Genomic DNA, 18,713 nt, shown 5'->3' with positions numbered 1-18,713 from the left:
AGAAGGGTACATAGACTGGAGAGGGAGTCAGCCTAAGGAAGAGTGAGGTTCAAGTCCCCACCTGTGACACATACTGGCTGGATGAGTCACACCAAGTTACTTTACACTAAGCAAGTGCCAGTCCACATTAGTAGAAGTTCCCCACCAGGATCTCCTGAACCTAATGAAATGTGAGGTTATATCATTTTTGTTTGTTTTTTAAAGAAGGACTAACAACTGAGAGAAATTGAAAAAAAGGCTGGGGGTGAGGGGAGTGGCCCCTGAGGTGAGTTTTGAAGGAAAATAGGATTTTAAATTGAGGTGAGAAAGAAATATATCCTGGTCAGAGGTTAGAAGAACAGTAAACACCCTGGCCCTAATTGCTCAGAATGCCATTTCTTCAACATAATACATTCTAAGGAAATGCCACAAAATGCCAAAACATCTTCCCTTTGTTGTCACAAAAAATAAAGGTAGAAAATATGATTGTATACCCAAGTTCTTCCAGCTCATCTACCACATGCTTCATATCACCTTTAAGCTTTCCAGATTATAACATAGCATTAGAACATGAAATAAAATGGAAGCTATCTTTTCTGCTAGACTTATTTTGGGATGAGGTATTTATAACATGTGTATTATATATATATATATATATGTATATATATATATATATCACGGTCTATATAAAACACAAAAGCATTCTATACAACACAAAAGAGTCCTTTGTTTAACGAATCAGTTTCAAAGGCTTAAGGAAATTTTTCCAAGGTCCCAACTGTAAAACTGTAAGGTTGGTCACATCAAGTGCTTATCATGCATGGGATACCTTTACTGAAAGAGGGAATATAGCTATAATCTCAATTAGTTAATCAGGAGTGATCTAGGGTCTCTTTCTATAAGATTAGACTCTCTCAAAGAAATATTTGAGCCCAACCATCCATATCGAAACTAAAGGTAGGATAGTTGGCTTTTTACTGTTCTATTAAATTTCAGTTTCTCTAACTTGGTACTCATTGGTGGCACACAAAAGTAATGCTGACTTTCATGGACTTAAAAAAAAGAGTTGACCAAAGCTCCACACTAGGAAGAATAAGGCTAGTTCAAGCTTTATCCAATGCATTTTACACAGTCATGCTCAAGAATATTGGTGATAACTGTGGACTTGGAAGAGTTTATCAAAATAGTCTCCTACTTCTTTCAGAATCCCATATCCTTTTACCTCACTAGTGGTGCTAAAAACTTCCATATTAAATAACTTTACCATCTAGGAGACTGAAATGGAAGGTACACAGGGCAGGATTATCAGGGAAACACTAAATTTATCCCCTCTATTTCACTTACTCAAATTAGACTAAAATGTTAACTTTTTTTTTCAGATTGTTTGCTTTTGTTTATAGTATATTGATTGGATTCATGTAAAAGATAGAAGCACAGTACATAGATCTTTCCCTCTCACTTCTTTTAATAGCCAGAAGAGAAAAATGCAAATATTTCTTTGCCTAAAACTCCATAAAATCACTGGGTAATAGTAGAGACCTCAAGGCATTAGAGTCCAAGCCCAAAGGGCTTCAAAAGTATGGATATAGTATTTCCTAGAGATTAGAGATCATTGTCTTCTTTTAATGGCCTGTAGACATTTCAGTAGCTATAGTGAGCCAGAGACTATTCTATAAGCATTCATGCAATAACATCTATAAAAATAATGAATCTTTTCATATCACTGAAGCCACATATATGAGCTGAAAAAGTAATGATGAAATTCCATTGGGGTTCCACTATGTGGGAAATAAAATGAATTAATCTGTTCTTCTCAGGGTGAACATTGTCCTAAACCCCCTATTTTTAAGAATGAAAGTCAGTTTAGCTTACAGAGTAAGACCTCAAGGACACTTAGTTATTGCCAAAGGCCCTGAAAGTTGGGAGGCCTTTTATCTCATTTCAAGGATGAAAACCATTAGGCTGTACTACCTCCTTGTCTCCTCAGACCTTTAGGAGCCAGAGGAGTCACTCCTAAGGACATGGCTACATCTCCATAACCTCACCTCTCCTGGGTGGAAGCTCATGATGAGCTCACACTATGTATCTTGCTGTTTTCTGATTGGATAGACTTTCACACCTAGACTGTAAATTCCGTCCCCAGACAGTGGAGTATTGAACAGAGTGGGGAGGCGTCCTTGTGTCAGGAATCTATATAAAGTTTCATGCATTGGCATTTTAACTAGGGCAATTGCCTTTCATCAGGAGAAAGAATAAAGACTGCTTCTTATACTATCCACTCTCTTTCCAGGTTTGTGATTATAATGTGAGTGGGTGGTTATTTTATTTCATCCCACTCACCTACAAAGTATGTAAAGCTGTCAAAAATTTCCTAATTATCCTAATGGGCTAAATAAGAAAGCCAAAATCAAGGTCATGTTATCTTTTGGGAGGTTGTCAGAGATAGCCTATTGACCAAAGTCAAGCCAAAAATCAAAGTACGGCTATTTCCAATCTTTCCAGTGCCTATGAGACTCAGAAGGAAAGACTGAGATCAAATACAATGTCTTCAGATTTTTCTTTTTCCTATATTGGACTGAACCTACAATTTTTTTCACAGTAGAGAATTCTCTGTGAGAAAATTTGCTCCACCTATGCAACTTGTTTGAAATTTGTAATTTAGAATTATCTGTGGTCATTAAGAGATTGACTTGACCAAAGTCAAGTGTGTCAGAGGCAGAACACAAATCCTTATCTCTGTGATTTTAAGGCTGGCTTTCTGTGGTTGGAGCAACATCCTAAACCTTGTTCCAAAGCAAATGAGATTAATTATTTCTTTGAAAGGTTTTTAAAGCATCCTCAAGACTTATCTGGCTCAAGAGACCAGGTTGTTGACATCCCTTGCTGTTTGTCTGAGTACAAAACAGCCACGAGGAGCTCCAGTAATCATCTGTGATGTCTGACCAGTGGAAAACAAGGAGCAACTCAGATTAAAGAATTTTGATCTTCTTAATTAACTTTGTTTCCTTTATGTCTACCTTATAGTCTTTCTGGGCTAAACTAAATAACTCTACTTTTGTGAACTATTGGAAGTATCTTATTTAATTCCAATATCAAAACAAAGGTACTAGCCTGGAACAAATCCAGCCCATAACACATATATCTACTCCACCACGTTAGGTTAATGTCATAGAATAAATGACAAAATTCATCCACAGCAATGACCCACAATGAAATCGGTCAGCTGCGACATCATCGTGGGAGCCTGAGGAACAGGCACTGGAGGTGGATAACGGCTAAATGCCCCATTACTTTGCTCTACGTGTTGAGAATAAGTAGGGCAGGCAGAAGGTAGGCTACCAATCTTGCTGAAGCAGAAATGTGGAGGATTTGGCATGTTTGTGGGCATGCCAAAACAACAGGTGAGGTCAGTACATGGTAATTACAAATGGAATGACATTTTTAGAGAAAAGAGAATAGGACAAATTGTGGTTAGAGACACAGCTACAAAGAGGATTAAGTCCTACAAATTGAGGCGGAAACCACAAACCAAAAGCATAGTCTTTAAATTCATATATTTTGGAAATCATTTTAGTCATACCTGTAAATATGGCCAGAAATGCTGTCAGCATAATCTGCTCTAAATAAGAAGGTGCAGAATATATGCACACGCTTGCAACAGGAATGCCTTTAGACTATATTCAAACTATAAATGTGAGCTGTTTTAATTTCTAAACTCCAAAAAACACATCATCCCAGTTAAGTGGAAGAGAAACATTTACCTCTAAAATAATTCCATCATAAGCCAACATGAAAGCCTCATTTTGCTAACCGAAGAAGATGGGTGAGGCAGTGTGGTACAACTGGATGTAACACTGGACATAGAAAGACCTGCATACAAATTCCACCTCAGACACTAACTGTATGTGTGGTCCTAGTCATTCACCTCTCTTTACCTCACTTTCTTCTTCAGCTTTAAAAAAAAAAGAGGTAGATTCAATGGCTTTTAAGGTCCCTCCTAGCTCTAAATCTATGATCCTTTGCCCTATATTAATATAAATAATATATCATGACATTTTATATTTGTAGCATCACTATAAAATCTTACTGGATGTGTTTAGCATAGCACAACCTAAGTTATTTTTATCCATCTCTGAAATTCTTCCCTTCTAGGAAGCATTCCTTAAATAACTTGACTTAAATAACTTAAATAACTTAAATAACCTGACTTAAATAACTTAAATAACTTCCTTACATAAATAAATAACTTAAATAAAAAAAAACAAATTTAGTTTACACATTTAATACATTATCATGATACATATTATAAGGTCTTCAAGGACAGAAAATAACATGTTGATTGTATCCTATACCATATAGCCATTGAAAGTCTGTGTCTTCAATTTCTCTCCTCTCACTCATTTCTAAACTCTTTCCAATTTGGCTTTCAGGCTCATCAATTAAATGAAATTTTTATCTCTTAAAAAAAAAAGTCAATAATCTCTTACTTGCCAAATCAAAAACTTTTTTCTCTTCAGTCTTAATCCTTAACCTCTCTGAGGCATTGAGATTATTCACCACCTTCTTCTCTCTGCATTTTCAGGACACTACTTTCTTTTAGAGGTCCAGCCCTATATATCGACAGGGTTTTTGAATGGTTTTTGTGGCATCAGTGGATAAGAACAAACAGAAAATTGAGAACAGCTAGACTAATGGTTAGCCCATAGCTGCTCCAGTTTGACATGGAGCTTCAAGTTTAATATATACAGAATTCAAAACCCATTTCACACAAAAGCACAAAGAAGTTTTGCAGCTGCGCAGACATGCGAAGGTTACAGAATTACATCATGACTGGTATATGGTTTTACAAAGAGTATAGTAAGGGGTTAGATCATGATTGACATATGACTTACAAAAATTTCTCCCATAAAGATTAAGCCAGATGAGAAAAAAATTCAAGGTTAGGAATGAGTCTCATTATTATCTACAAGCTATTTTAGTGAAAAGTTCTATACTTCTAGAGATAACTTCATGAATAAGTTTTTTAACATTATGTGTTGGAAAGCACCTGGCAGAATGTTTCATTGTCTAGCTTGCCTGATTTTGACCTTGACTGTCTAGGAGCAGACTCATAGCCTGGCAGCTTAATTCTTGCCTTTTTGTCTTGGAGAGAAAAACTGTTAACTCCTTATACAGTACTTAGGCTTTTTATAAAACTTGAGACTGTCCTAAAAAACTAAATTAATATGTTTTTAATAATGAAAGGAGTCAAAGAGAGGGGTCAAAGGTTTTTGGGCAGGCCATCCATTCTGTGACCTCATTTTCAGGTCACAGAAACCAGCATAGAGACTTTGCAAACTAAGTTGGTTCTAATGGGGTCCATAGATTATTCTAACAGACCATGTTTCTCTCTATTGCTTTCAACACTTTCTCATGCTCAGTTTCTTTGGCTGGATCTTCTTTTTTCTCTCTCTTATCAGTTCCCATAGATTCAATTATCTTCATGCAGATAATCCCCAGATCTTTATATCCAGCACTGGTTTCCCTCCTAAGGCCCAGTCCAATATCACAAATGGTCTCTTGGACATTTCAAACAGCGTGTACCATAGACAAGACAAGCTCAGACTCAAAAGATCTAAAGCAAGCCTAATTCCCCACCCCTCACCATAGTACTAGAAGAAGTAATAATAATCAGAATATATATATATATATATATATATATATATATATATATATATATATATATGCATGCTATGTGCTGAGCACTGTGCTAAGTGTTTTACAAATATCTCATTTGAGCTCTATGACAGTCCTTGCAAGGGAGATGCAGTTATTATTCCCTTCTTGCTGATAAGGAAATTGAGGCAAATAGTGGTTGTGACTTGCTTAAAGTCACAGAGCTAGTAATGTCAGAGGCTATATTTGAGCTCAGGAATTCTCCAGGCCCAGTACTCTATCCATTGTACTATCTAGGTGCCTATCTCTACTACTATTGACTAGAGCATCATTTCCTCAGTCTCCCAGGTTCCCAACTTTTGTGCCATCCTCAGTGCCTTACTCTGCATATCCAATCAGTAATTTTGGCACCTTTAGAATATATCTCTTTCTCTTCACTCACCCCTAGTTTAGCCTTCATTACCCACCCTATTGCAATAGCCTTCAAACAGGTCTATCTACTTCAGGTTTCTCACTGCTCCAATCCATCCTCCAGATAACTGCCAAAGTGACTTTCCTAAAATTCTAACCAAGTCTTTCCCCTACTCATTAAACTCTAGTGCTTCCCAATTATATTCAGGATTAAATAAAAAGTGTCTAATTGGTATTTAAAAATCTTTCACAAATTCCTACCTTTCTAAATCTTCTTAAAAATTTTTCTCCTATATCCACTTTACAAGTCAGTAACACAAAACACTCAAGTGTCCCATCTCTGTGACTTTGCATTAGCTATTTTCTTGTGGCTATGAAACTCTCCATCCTCTTCTCCCTATCTTACAATCTCAGGTTCCTTTCACTTTCTTCAAGGGCCTCTTTTCATCATCTTCTTCCTGAATCCCCAAATTCTGGAACTTTCCACTAAGGTCATGTTCCATATTCTCTGCATGTATCTTATTTACATGTTATCTTTCCACTTAGAACATGAAATTCTTGAGGGCAGGGACTTTTCCCCTCTTTATCTTTATATGCCCATCCTTTAACAAAGGTTTTTTTTTTGGGGGGGGGATACAAAGCAAGTTCTTAATTAAATGTTTATTGGCTGATTTATCTAGTAAAGTCTGTTGGTTGACTAAAACTCCTCAAGCCTACAAACATTACCAACATCAATCAACAATTGAATCCTGTTTCCTCTTTCCCCTACAAAGAAGAGGTTTGCCTCCTCATCTACCATATTCAATACCAAGCTGGCATAAATTGATCTCCACCCATTGGTCAGTGAGAAGTACTTTCCCTCTTCTCTCCCACCTCCTCTTTTTTTTTTTTTTTTTTCACTTCTTTCTGCACATAGTTGGTTAATAAATATTACCTGAGCCCCTGGCCCTCCACACCCTCAGACACATATACTTTTTCTTTCCCTACCATTGTCCAAGTAGCACAGGATACACATCTCCCTCCCCTTCCCTACATTCCAACTGTGAAACAAAAAATGACCTCTGATCTCAGTTAAAAAATTTAACTCTTGGGGCAGCTGGGTAGCTCAGTGGAGTGAGAGTCAGGCCTAAAGACAGGAGGTCCTAGGTTCAAACCCGGCCTCAGCCACTTCCCAGCTGTGTGACCCTGGGCAAGTCACTTGACCCCCATTGCCCACCCTTACCAATCTTCCACCTATGAGACAATACACCAAAGTACAAGGGTTTAAAAAAAATTTAACTCTTATACCTCTATCAAAGTTAAAGAATACAATATATTGCAAATTAAATTAAAGATAAAGTATTTGTATCCAGAACCAAGCCTTTGAAGTCACCTTTGGCATCTATGAAACTTTCATTTCCACTTCATCTTCCACTTAAACTTGCTTTTTTCAAATGTCAACATTCAAGATATAATAAAAAGATATTTTTGTTCTACTGAAGTGTTTTTCCTTTCTTGTAAGTAGTAGAACAGTACTGAAGCAGTAAGAATTCTTTGTTGTTTTTCACTGCAAACACAAAGTATTTCAGAAGTAATATGATTTTTATTGGCTGGTCTAGGAACCTGACAATTTTTAATATTGTCTCTACAGGAAAGCATTTTTTGAGTCCCAAAACAAATGATTTACAGAAGAACTGTTGAGACAAGCCTCTTGTGAGATGGAGATAAAAGAATGGACAATAACTAATTTTGGCAAAACTGCTCTTGATATTATTTACTGTGAACCATAATGAAAAAAATCATTCATTAATATTCAATATTAAAGGGACTAGAGGGGAAAAAGACACACTATTACAATGTTGATAGAACTGTAAATTTGTCCAACTACTCTGGAAAACAAGTTGGAATTATCAATCAATCAACATTTATTATGTACCTATTATGTGTCATGCACTGTGTTCAGCACTGGTATTGGGACATAGAGGTAAAGATAGCCCCTGCCCTAGAGTTTACAATCTAACTGGGAAAACAATTTGCAAACAAATATATACAGAGCAATCTATTAATAAGACACATAGGAAAAAATTGACAAAAGAGGAAGGTACTGGAAGTAAGAAGAGTTGGGCAAGATTTTCTGTAGAAGATGGAGCTTTTGTTGGGACTTAAAAGAAGCCAAAGAGGCCAGTAGTTAGAGCTAAGGAGGGAAAGCATTCTAGGAATACAGGACAGGCAGAGAGAAGCAAAAAAGTTTATTATACTACTTAGAACCAATGACACACAAACATCCTATTTCTGGAAATATGCCTCAATAAAGTCAAAGAAAAAAAAACTAGGTTCAATATGTATGTCAAAATATTTGTAGCCCTGCGGCAATAAAGAAATGATAACAAAGTTCCCATGGATTTAGAAAGAGATGAATAAATTATAACATAGGTATGTATAACTGCTTATGACTGCCTTGAAAGAAATGATGACTATGGAATTCATATAAACATTGATGTAGTAAAGAAATGGGAATTGGGAAAAATATATATATGTCTAAATGTAAAGAACATTATATATTTACTTATTTTAGAAACTCTTACCTTCTGTGCCTTAGTATTAATTCTAAGACAGAAGACTATTACTAGGCAACTGGAATTAAGTGACTTGGCCAGGATTACACACTTATGAAATGTTTGAGGCCAAATTTGAACCCAAGACCTCCCCAACTAGGCCTGGCATAGTATCCACTGTGCTACTTAGCTGTCCAAATAAAACAGTCCAATCAGGTCTTTGTCCTGCAGGGAATTCTCTATATCAAGGAAATCAGACTTCTGTTCATTGGCATTATTAATCAGGTTAATTAAAAAGAAGAAATACCCCCTTCCAGTTGTAGTTAAAAAAAAAAAAAAGAGGAAAGAAATCTACCAAAAAGGGCATTGCATGACTTAAGGAGTGAAATATTTATTACAGTTGCCATGGATTTTAATGCAGAGTATTTTCTTACTACCATACTTTTCTGCCACCTGGAAACAGACACAAGGCATAAACATGTGTGTGTTTTCATAATGGCTTACAAATATTTATCAAAGCGAAGTTTATGTGTATATATAGTTAACTATAACACAATGGTTCGATTATTAGTAGAAATTGGGGAAAGGGGGGGCTATGGCTCTCCCTGGGCAGCAGCGGTAATTGCTCACTTAAATACCTGAATATGTAAACAAATTACAATCCTGCCACATACAAGGTAAGAGAAGGAGGGAGGAACTGTTGATATGTAGAAGTTTTACTAAAGACAAGGCATTTCAGCAGTGCATTAGGCCAAGTTCAAAGCAAAGAAGCTTTAGGAAAGACTATTTTTAAACTTAGTTCACTTCTTTCCCCCATTATATGCTCAGGCATGGTAGTTATGTCTTCTACAAAAGAATTGCTGATACCTGTAAAGAGAAATTATTTCGCAAATACTAATGTAAAAGGCTTATTTTTGTCATTGAGACATCTGCTTTTCCTTATTTGAAAACACACTTTAATTTTAGCTATACAGGCTAACTCATGAACTAAGTGGGTATTGTTCAGAAAGTTCATTACTAAATCTCTCTGGAGCTGATAATGCATTTTCTTATATAAACAACATTATATGTGGTGATTAGGTTTCTAGGTCAACCCACAAAAGTCCATTTAACTCATAAGGGTAGCTAAAAGAGACAACTAGGAGTTGTATTAACAGCAGTGTCAGAAATTCACATTTATATAGCTCTTTAAATCTGGCAAAGGGCTTTACACATTTATTCATTTGAGCCTCACAACAAAGAAACACTCATCTCAGTTAGGCTTTATAGATGTTAAAATCTCTATTTTACATAACATAAAATTAAGACTCCACAAGTTTCAGTAACTTGCCCATAGCCAGATGAGTCTATGATGTATCAGGGTGGGACTTGGGATCTTCTGTCATCTCCTATGTAAACCTCTTCTGATCTCCCAGATGCTGGCTGCTAGTCTACCACCCCCCTCAAAAAAAATCTTGAATTTCTTTTGTTTTTATTTACATATATAAATAGAGATGTAATGGTAAATATTTAAGAACTGGCTCTTTTGGGGAGAAATTGTTCACAAGACACATTTTTAAGTTTATTTTTAAGTTTAATCTGAGCTAATTCCATTTTCTCCATCACTTGAAGACTAGACAATGAGTAAAGTAATAAATCAAACCCTAATTTTAAATGTTTGTTGATTTTTTACATGCGAATGCTCACACTGAAAAATCTACCAAACAATACTTGCAATTTCTAGCTAGCTCCAATACATCTTTGTGTATACACATATCTATTATAATGTGTTCATTCCTTCCTTTTTTTTTTTATAACCTTAATTTCCATCTTAGAATCCATACTAAAAACTATAGCCAAGGCAGAAAAGTAGTAAAGGCTAGGCAATTGGAGTTAAGTGACTTGTCCAGAGTCACACAGCTTAGAAGTGTTTGGGTCATTTTGAATCCAGGACCTCACCTCCCATCTCTATACTGGCTCTCTATCCACTGAGCTACCTAGCTTACCCTACATTTCTTCCTTTTTCGTATACAAGTTCCTTGAAGGGATAAATTGTTTCTTTTTTTTTTCCCTTGATATCCCCAGTACCTCAGACAGTGTCTGGTATATAATAGTCATTAAAAACATTTTTTATTGATCCCTGATTAAATCTTAAACTCTATCAATTGAACCAATTTATCTTTCAGAATCTAACCAGCTAGTAAAAATATGATTTCTACAGGTACTCAAGTCCCAAGTTCCATCTCAGGATGCTGGAAACTTTGTTACTATAGCAAAAGTTTATACTATATTGCATCAGAGTGAATGGTACAATAGTCCCACTGTTCTTTGTCCTGGACTGACCAGCTCTGAAGTACTCTTTTCTGGGCACCAACTTGAAAGAATGATACTAAAAGAGGTGTGTTTCATACCTTTCTCTCAGTGATTACAGAAGGCTCAGACCTAGTGACTGAATTATCCAGAGGAATGTACTAGATGTGAACAAAGTCTGAATATCTCTCTTGAATCATTTCATTAAGGGCATTAGACAAGGACCCTAGCAAGCTGGTTAATCAAGGGGAAGGAGTACAGGCCTTCCAGGCATAGAATGAAATGGAGTGCAGTTGCATAGGAAGTAGAAAGATATTGGGCAAGGAGATTCAGTCATATCCTGTGAGTATTAAAAAAAATAGTAGGAAAGTTCAAAATTCAGGCAGCATTTGAGTGCCTGCTAACCAAGAAAAGAGAGCAGTTCAACCAAGTCCCTAATTAGAAATTCCTTTGGGGATGGGAGAGTGGAAGAGAATAGAGACTGAAAATAGAGAAAAGCCTCTGTCACCTTCCCAGCCTCCTGTACCAGAGGATGATTACATGAATCACAAAGGGTCAGAGGATTTTGTCATTGTTGTTGTTTTTAATCAGTTTTCTAGTTTGGGCTACTTTGGGAGCTGTGGCCAAACAAACTACACTGAGGAAAAGTAGCTTCAGGCCTCCAGAAGCCTACTAGAAAGCTACCATGCTTAATGGGAATTTCATGAAAGGGGAGAAAAGATTTCTAGCAAAGCAATTTTCATGATTTGTGAGTTACCCCTTCACCACATCATCTGCTCCAAGTTTGAACCCACTTTCCTTGGACTCTGTACTTTTGAAATAGTTTGTCCCTGGGTTTGAGAGAATGCATTTTGGAAATGCTTCCTTCTAATGGCTAAGTAATTCTGGCTAGAAAGTGATATCAAATGATAATAATTAGATAAAACACCCTGGTGGAGAATCATTAGCTACAAAACCAGAAAAACCATACCCTTAGGAACCTTCATAAAGAAGCCAACCACCTTCGGGCAAATCAGCCTGCCAGTGCAAATGAGCAGTGGGAGAATGAGACTAGAGCATTTGCTATATCTTTAATCTAGGATTTCAAAAGGATAACAAATCTGGGTATCAGAGGACCTCAAAATCAAGTCATGAGCATCAGTATATGGAACTGGTGCTGTTTAAGACTAGAGAAAAGAAGGCTTGAGGGGGAGGAAGGATTGTGATCACTATCTTCATGTAGTCTGAGAAAGAAAACTGGAGCAACAAATATATAGCAGTATGTAAAAACTTGAGACAAAGTAAAATAATCACATTATTTTATCTCTAAAAGTCTGCAATATGCAATATTCATCTTTTATTATAAATACTTGTTTTATATAACTTGCTATCATTAAAATGACCTTTCTTTCTAATTTTCAGTACTCCAGGTTTTGTATTGTCTTGCCTATGACAATTTTTTTTCTTCATAGCAAAGGGTAGCAGATTTTTTTTTTTTTACTGGTCTTCTCACTGCTTTTCCAACTTCAAGAAGCCTACACTGAACTCTGGAAGATATACTAGCAATCTTTCTGGCAGCCAGGTCCCTATGCTTGTTTCCAAAGGATTACTTAGGCTATTTCAAAGCAGCAGTTTATCAGTTCTTGATACTGGTTTTCATTTTAGTCCACACTTTCCTCTACATTTCAATGCAACTGAGATTTCTTCATTTTGACTTTTAATAATTTAGAAACATAGCATTCCCAAACCAATGGCTTCTGCCATACCTATAATGATCACTAAAATGTGCACTATGAGAATTCTAATTTTTGTGTTCCATGCTATAATATGCATTCTTAATAGCCACAGAATTAAAAACAACGCAATAAGGGCAATAAACCATATGGGTGTGGCATGAAAAATATTAGTCAGCTGAGAGAGAGAATCAGCTGAAGCTGGGGAAGCTAATTTAATCCAGTTTCAGTTGGTCCACTCTGGAATTTCTGTAAGTTCAGTGTCAACACAAGTACAGATATATGACCATTGAAATCATAAAACAAAACCCTGTTAAAATTGTTGCTTACCTTGAGTAATTCAGAAATCACCATAAGTTGCAGAGAGGCAGATACAAATTTTAAATAAGAAAACTTCATAAAAATTACAACACTCCAAAACAGAAATAGGTTATCATCCCAGCAATAAGTAGTGTCTCTCTCTGCCTTTAAGTAGAATGGATAAACAATATGCATAAAGGGCATTCCTGTTCAGATAGTTTCTGAGGTCTCTTCTAAATGAGATTCTGTGATTAAATCATTATATACTCTACATGCTTAATTCCTATTTTACATCTATTTTCTCTGTGAGAATAATCATCTGTGCACCAGAATTAGAGAACAAAAATAAATGACTAATGAGGATTTTTTTTAATGTCTTATAAGAAAAGAGGCACCAAGACAACTTCAAGAACCCTCAATGAATTCAAATGACCAGGCCAAAATGAACTTAAAAAAAAATGGCAAATTTGATTGCTGGGTCATTATCTGTAATTTTTTGAAAATCATGAAAAATAGGAAATGTAACACAGAATTGTAGAATGACTGGTTTTTTTTAAGGAAAAGGAAGTCCTCATACAATGGTCCTACTATGTGCCAGAGTTCTAAGTGCTTTATAGACATTAATCTCAGCTGATCCTCATATTGCCTGTATAAATATACTTTCTAGTTCTTCTTCTATATACCCATCAAAATAGATTTAGTTCCAAGATCTTGATTGATTTAAGTACTTCTTATTGCTTTTAGATATTGATTACTTCTCCATTTAAATTTCCTTCATAAAATATTCTGCTACTGTCACATGCTTATGCTCATCTGTCAACATCTAAACAAATGAACAATGAGATAAAATTCCCCTACTAAAGTAAGGAAATTAAGGTTAGAACTCATAGTCTTTGGTGATCCTTTAAAATAATTTGTTTATGATTGGATAATAGCTGATACTAGACCACTGATAAATACTACTTATCTCAGAATTTTAACTTTCAAAATTGCTGGTTCTATAGAATCACTATTTGTCCTGACAAGGATCTCCACTAATGTTATCAATCTATAGTGAACTCTTTTTATCCAGGATGCTTTGGAATGAGGAATTCTGATTCTTTAAGTAAGCTGGTTAATAGTGATTTAAAACCCTTTCAACACATAATTTAACTTCTTGTTATTGTTCAAGTTGGCAGAAGTCATAGTGCACCAAATCCCATTTTTTAACTGCCACAGTTAAAATTTAACACATGCACAATTTTTTTTTCTAAAGAACTGCTCCACTATTGCATCACATGAGTCATTTGTAAAGCAACAGCATACTATTATATCTTAATTGCTCTAGAGTAGCACATGTGCCAAGGCCTATCATGACCTGACTGTAGCTCAATTTATCTGCTCCAGGAAACTATCAACAAAGAAGAAATAATACAATTTCAATATCAAGAATACCTGGTTTAAACATTGGGTCATTGCTCTATAGTTTATAAATTATTTGAAGGCAGGGGTGTGGGTATTGATCTTTTTCCCCTGTAGCACTTAGTACAATGTATAAAACATTAGTTATTAATAAAAATTTGCTGAATGAATTAATGAATGAAGAAAAGCACCATCCATATTGTTAAACCAGCAGGAAGTGTTGCAGGGATAATAATATTTGAGTTTCATTCTCTTTTGAGCTTTAGTACAAGCTTCTAACATAGAGGCAATCATATGTAAATTTCTTGTGGATTGTCACAAAAGGCTTTCCTGACTACTTTTAAGTAGATCTATTTCTTCTGGACAAATTATCTTCCATTGCAATATTCCAATCATGAGTAGCAGGACAATAATACCTCTTTGTTTGTATTTATCTCCTTGCATTAAGACTGCATTTACCTTCTTGTAATAACACTTCTTGTTCATTTTGTTTTATTATTATATAAGATACATGCAAAATATATAATGGATTATAGCCACGTGAGAGGCCTTTAGAAAATCTCTTGACTCACTTTCAGTTATCTTCTTCTGGAAATTATTAGGAACTTGATTCACCATTGTTCTTTTTTATGTCTCTTCTATTCTCTTACATATTGTCCTGTTTTATTTTATTTTGGGTATTTCTCTATCTTCCCCCTCAGTTTTTAGTTTAAATCTCTTGATTGACTCAGCGAGTCTTCTGCCAAAGTTCTTCCTTGGTTAATAAGATAATCCCTAGCCTTAGATCTTTTTAACATGATCTGTCTTTGACCATGAAATATGACTTTGGTTTCAGTAACATAAGCAAGATATGGTATAGAAAGCCAAATTTTAGCATTTTAGAGTTGATTAATTTATTCAACAACTTGGTATTTTCTTTATTAAAAGGATTGTGCTAGGAAAAATCTGAAGATAAAACTAAACATGGTCCTTGCCTGTGAGGAGCTTATGGTTTGGTTAGAGAGATGAAACCCAAATAAATGGGGCAAATATTTATTCACAATCAATATGTATAAGACATTTGGTTGGGTACTAGAAGTACTTCAATAAATAAATAAGTATAGCATTCATTCATCTCAAAGAATTTATAGTCTATTATAATGTGTGTATATGTTTATGTGTATAAATGTGATATATATATATGTATAGAAAATACTTTGAGAATTGAGAGGGAGGAGAAGATTTTTCTAGCTACCAGAAAATACAAGGGAAAATGTCAGGAAGGAGTTGTTATTCAGCTGAGCTTTGAAATATGGATAGAACATTAACATATATGAAGTTTAAGAGAATGAGATGAAGTAAGAGTTGGAAAGTTTTGAATATCAGACTAAGTTAAAACAATTAATTGGAAAACTTGTAGGATTTCTTTGAAGGTTTTCAAGAAGTAGAGAGACTTTATGACAGCTGTTCTATTGCTTTATCTGACTGACATCAATCGATTAAATCAATTATTTAAAAGTTTTCTAAAATATTGTCCTTCAACTAAGGAAAGCTGAAGGTCTCCATTCCCACTAATATTGTTCTCTCCCCTACTCATCTTTCAATTCCCCAGGCCAAGTCCCACCTCCATGAAGCCTTATTATCACAGTGATTTCACTATCATTTGGAAATTAAACAGTAACATATGTAGATCACATATACGTGATAAGTAAACTCTTTTCCAACCTAGATTTTAAGACCTTTGGAAACAAGAACTGCCTTTTGCATTTCCTTGGATCTTCTACAGATCTGACCACATGGCTTTAGGTTCAATATTTGTATGTCCAATGAAAAATAGAGCTTATAAGTCTACAAACTATTACTTCATTCCCAGCAGACTTCCTCCAAAATTACAGCTTGTGCCTAGACAAATGTTCCATTCTAACCAAGCATAAGCAATATATAGGGTAAAACCCCATATACAGTGAGTGTCCATGTGAAGGAAGAAAGAGGTCAACCCAGCATTGTGTACTTTGAATTCTGTGTCTGTGTATTTAGAGCTGATTAATTTATTCAACAACTTTATTCAACCAAATTGTCCCATGAGATCATAGACTGAGAACTTGAAGAGACCCCGAGGCTTTCTGTATTAATTTTCACATTTGAACCTATAGGAATTCCATTTCCCCCCCTTAGAGATTCATTTAAATGGAAAGGTAAAACAGGAGAATATTGTGACATTCTATTTAAAGAGCCTAATGATCCTAAGGGCATATGCTAGGAAGAACAAAAATGTATTGAATGTTTCCTTTTTCATTTAATTTGATAGGCAGAAAGTGACTATTATAAGGGAGACCATCTTCTAGGCCTTGGGAACAAAAAGATATTGGGTGAAAGTTCTGGCAGTCAAAAAGTTTACAGTCTCATTATTCTTTAATCAATTCAGGCTACAAAATCAGGCCAAGGACCAGCTTGTTCACTTTTCCACCCCCCCATTCTCAATCCTCTCAATTCTCAAGCTAAAGGACTGGTTATAATTAAGTTCACTTACCCAGGATCTCAATGTAACATTTAACTGCTGCAAAAGCAGTTGTAATTAATACAATGTTTTGATCTCAACCCACTACCACTGACAGAAACTTAGGACAAGCTAGAGTTTCATTCATCTCGCCCCCAAAAAAGTATTTTTTGAAAAGAGTAACTATGGGGGGCGGGGGGGGGGGTAGGGGAGGGGCAAGGGGGAAGACAAGCTTGCAAGGACCAAGAGTCTCAATACTTTTGCAAGACATAATGCCTCAGGGCTCCTGAGAAAAGCCTTTGCTCTTAAATGAAAGTGTGGAAACAAGTTTCCAGTAGGATCTCCTTCTCCATAAGTTGACTCTTTGGGTCTCATTTCTACCAGAATCTCCTTCTAGTCTCTCCAGGCTGGCAGTGATTAAGGCAGGGCAACAGCCATTTGCAGGGGGCCCTTCCCGTCTGGACATCTGTGTAAATCTGGGGCTTCTATTCCCAGTCTCTAAATCAAAACAATCTAAATCAATCTCAAACCCAGGCAGGCGCCCTCTGAGAAGCAGGCTCTCTCCTCCCTGGAATTCTCAGCGCTGAAAGGAAAGGAAGGCAGCTGGACAAGCGCAGCGACTTCAGGGCACCGTCTGGTCTGGCCAGGCAGTGGAGAGGGGACGAAGAGTCGAGGATATTGGGACTGAACTTTCTGTTTTTGACCCCAGTCGGACAATAAACTTTGCAGCCTCTGAAAGCGATACACGATTATAAGTACAGTGGGTCAGAGTGCAGAGAAAGGAGAGGCTGAGAACAGAAAGTCCTGCTGTTTGGCTCCAGGCTGCAAACTTCTCTCCGGACAAAGGCTTGGAGGCTTGCATAGAGCCTGGGTCGGGTGTCCAGAGAGCTGCAGGACAAGACAATCAGAGGAGGAAAAGAGAAGAAAAAGAGGAGGAGGAAGAAGCAGCTGGGGAGACTCCCACCCACCCTGTCCCTTCGTGTCCCTCCCCTTTGCACCCCCAAATCTCCTGACAGGACCAGATAGTGGGCAGGCCCAGCTGACAACCTATGTGGCAGCTCTGGAAGAAGACTTGGGAAGTTTCCCTGGGACGAGCCGCCGCCGCTGCTGCCCTTCTCACCTTGCTGAACACCTCCAGATCATCCTCGTCCTCGTCCAGGTCCAGCACCTCGGGCTGCAGCAGCACAGCAGCGCCGCGACCGCCTCGGGGGCTCTCCCCGCTGCTGCTGCCAGCCCCGCCGCCGCCACCGCCACAGCCCGCTCCACCCGGGGGCCCCGGGGAGAAGGGTTGCGGTACCCAGCTCTCGCTGTCCATCCCGTCTGTGTATGTGAGCCTAGCCGGCCGCCCCGGCTGCTTCGACTCCCCCGAGCTTGCCCATTGGCTCCGCGCACATCCTCCGCCTCCCTAGTCCCTGAGCCTGCTGCGCTGCGCAGAAGCGGAACTGCCAGCCTCACAGCCCGGCTACGCGGCGCGGAGGCTGAGCCGAGGTTGCGCTGAACTGGGCTGGGCGCCCCAGCTATCAAACTGTGGGCAAACCCTCTGATGGGACAGACCATCGTCCCGGGACCAGTAGGAGACAGAGAGTCCCAGGGAGAGAAGAGGCACATAGCCCCTTAGCTGGGATGAGAGATCCCCCCAGTGCTGCTCCTCGTAGAAAGATCTGGCTTTCCGACTAGGAAGGAGCCACGGAGGACTTCCAGGGACCGGGAAGACCAGAGCATGCTTCTGGGGGGGCGGGGGAGGGGGAGGTCTGGAAAGAATGTACAGAATGGACCAGCAGAGTTACCATTGGGAAGGAAAGCAGAGGGCTCTGAAGGAACAGATGAATACAGTATTGCAAGAAGTGAGAGAAAATTCTTATATCCCTCCCTTCACTCCCCCACACACTCCCCCATTCTTGTTCTTATTCCACTGTGCTCACATTTGCCAACTATCTTTAGTCGGGGGGGGGGGGG

The 18,713-nt window shown here is 37.5% G+C and overlaps 1 protein-coding gene across 2 annotated transcripts in view; it reads right to left on the bottom strand.

Annotated features, from left to right (window-relative positions):
* The window catches only part of SNX7 (sorting nexin 7), a 103,404-nt gene extending 85,371 nt beyond the window's left edge, over positions 1-18,033 (bottom strand). Inside the window, exon 1 of one of the 2 annotated variants that reach the window (XM_044672109.1) lies at positions 17,878-18,033. The gene's annotated coding sequence lies outside the window, so the exon portion shown is untranslated. The remainder of the gene's footprint in view (positions 1-17,877) is intronic. The other variant, XM_044672110.1, reaches the window with a different exon arrangement.
* Between the last annotated feature and the right edge of the window lie 680 nt (positions 18,034-18,713).

This window comes from Gracilinanus agilis, chromosome 4, assembly GCF_016433145.1.
Source record: "Gracilinanus agilis isolate LMUSP501 chromosome 4, AgileGrace, whole genome shotgun sequence".
NCBI lineage: Eukaryota > Metazoa > Chordata > Mammalia > Didelphimorphia > Didelphidae > Gracilinanus > Gracilinanus agilis.
This window is presented reverse-complemented; position numbering and strand designations above follow the sequence as displayed.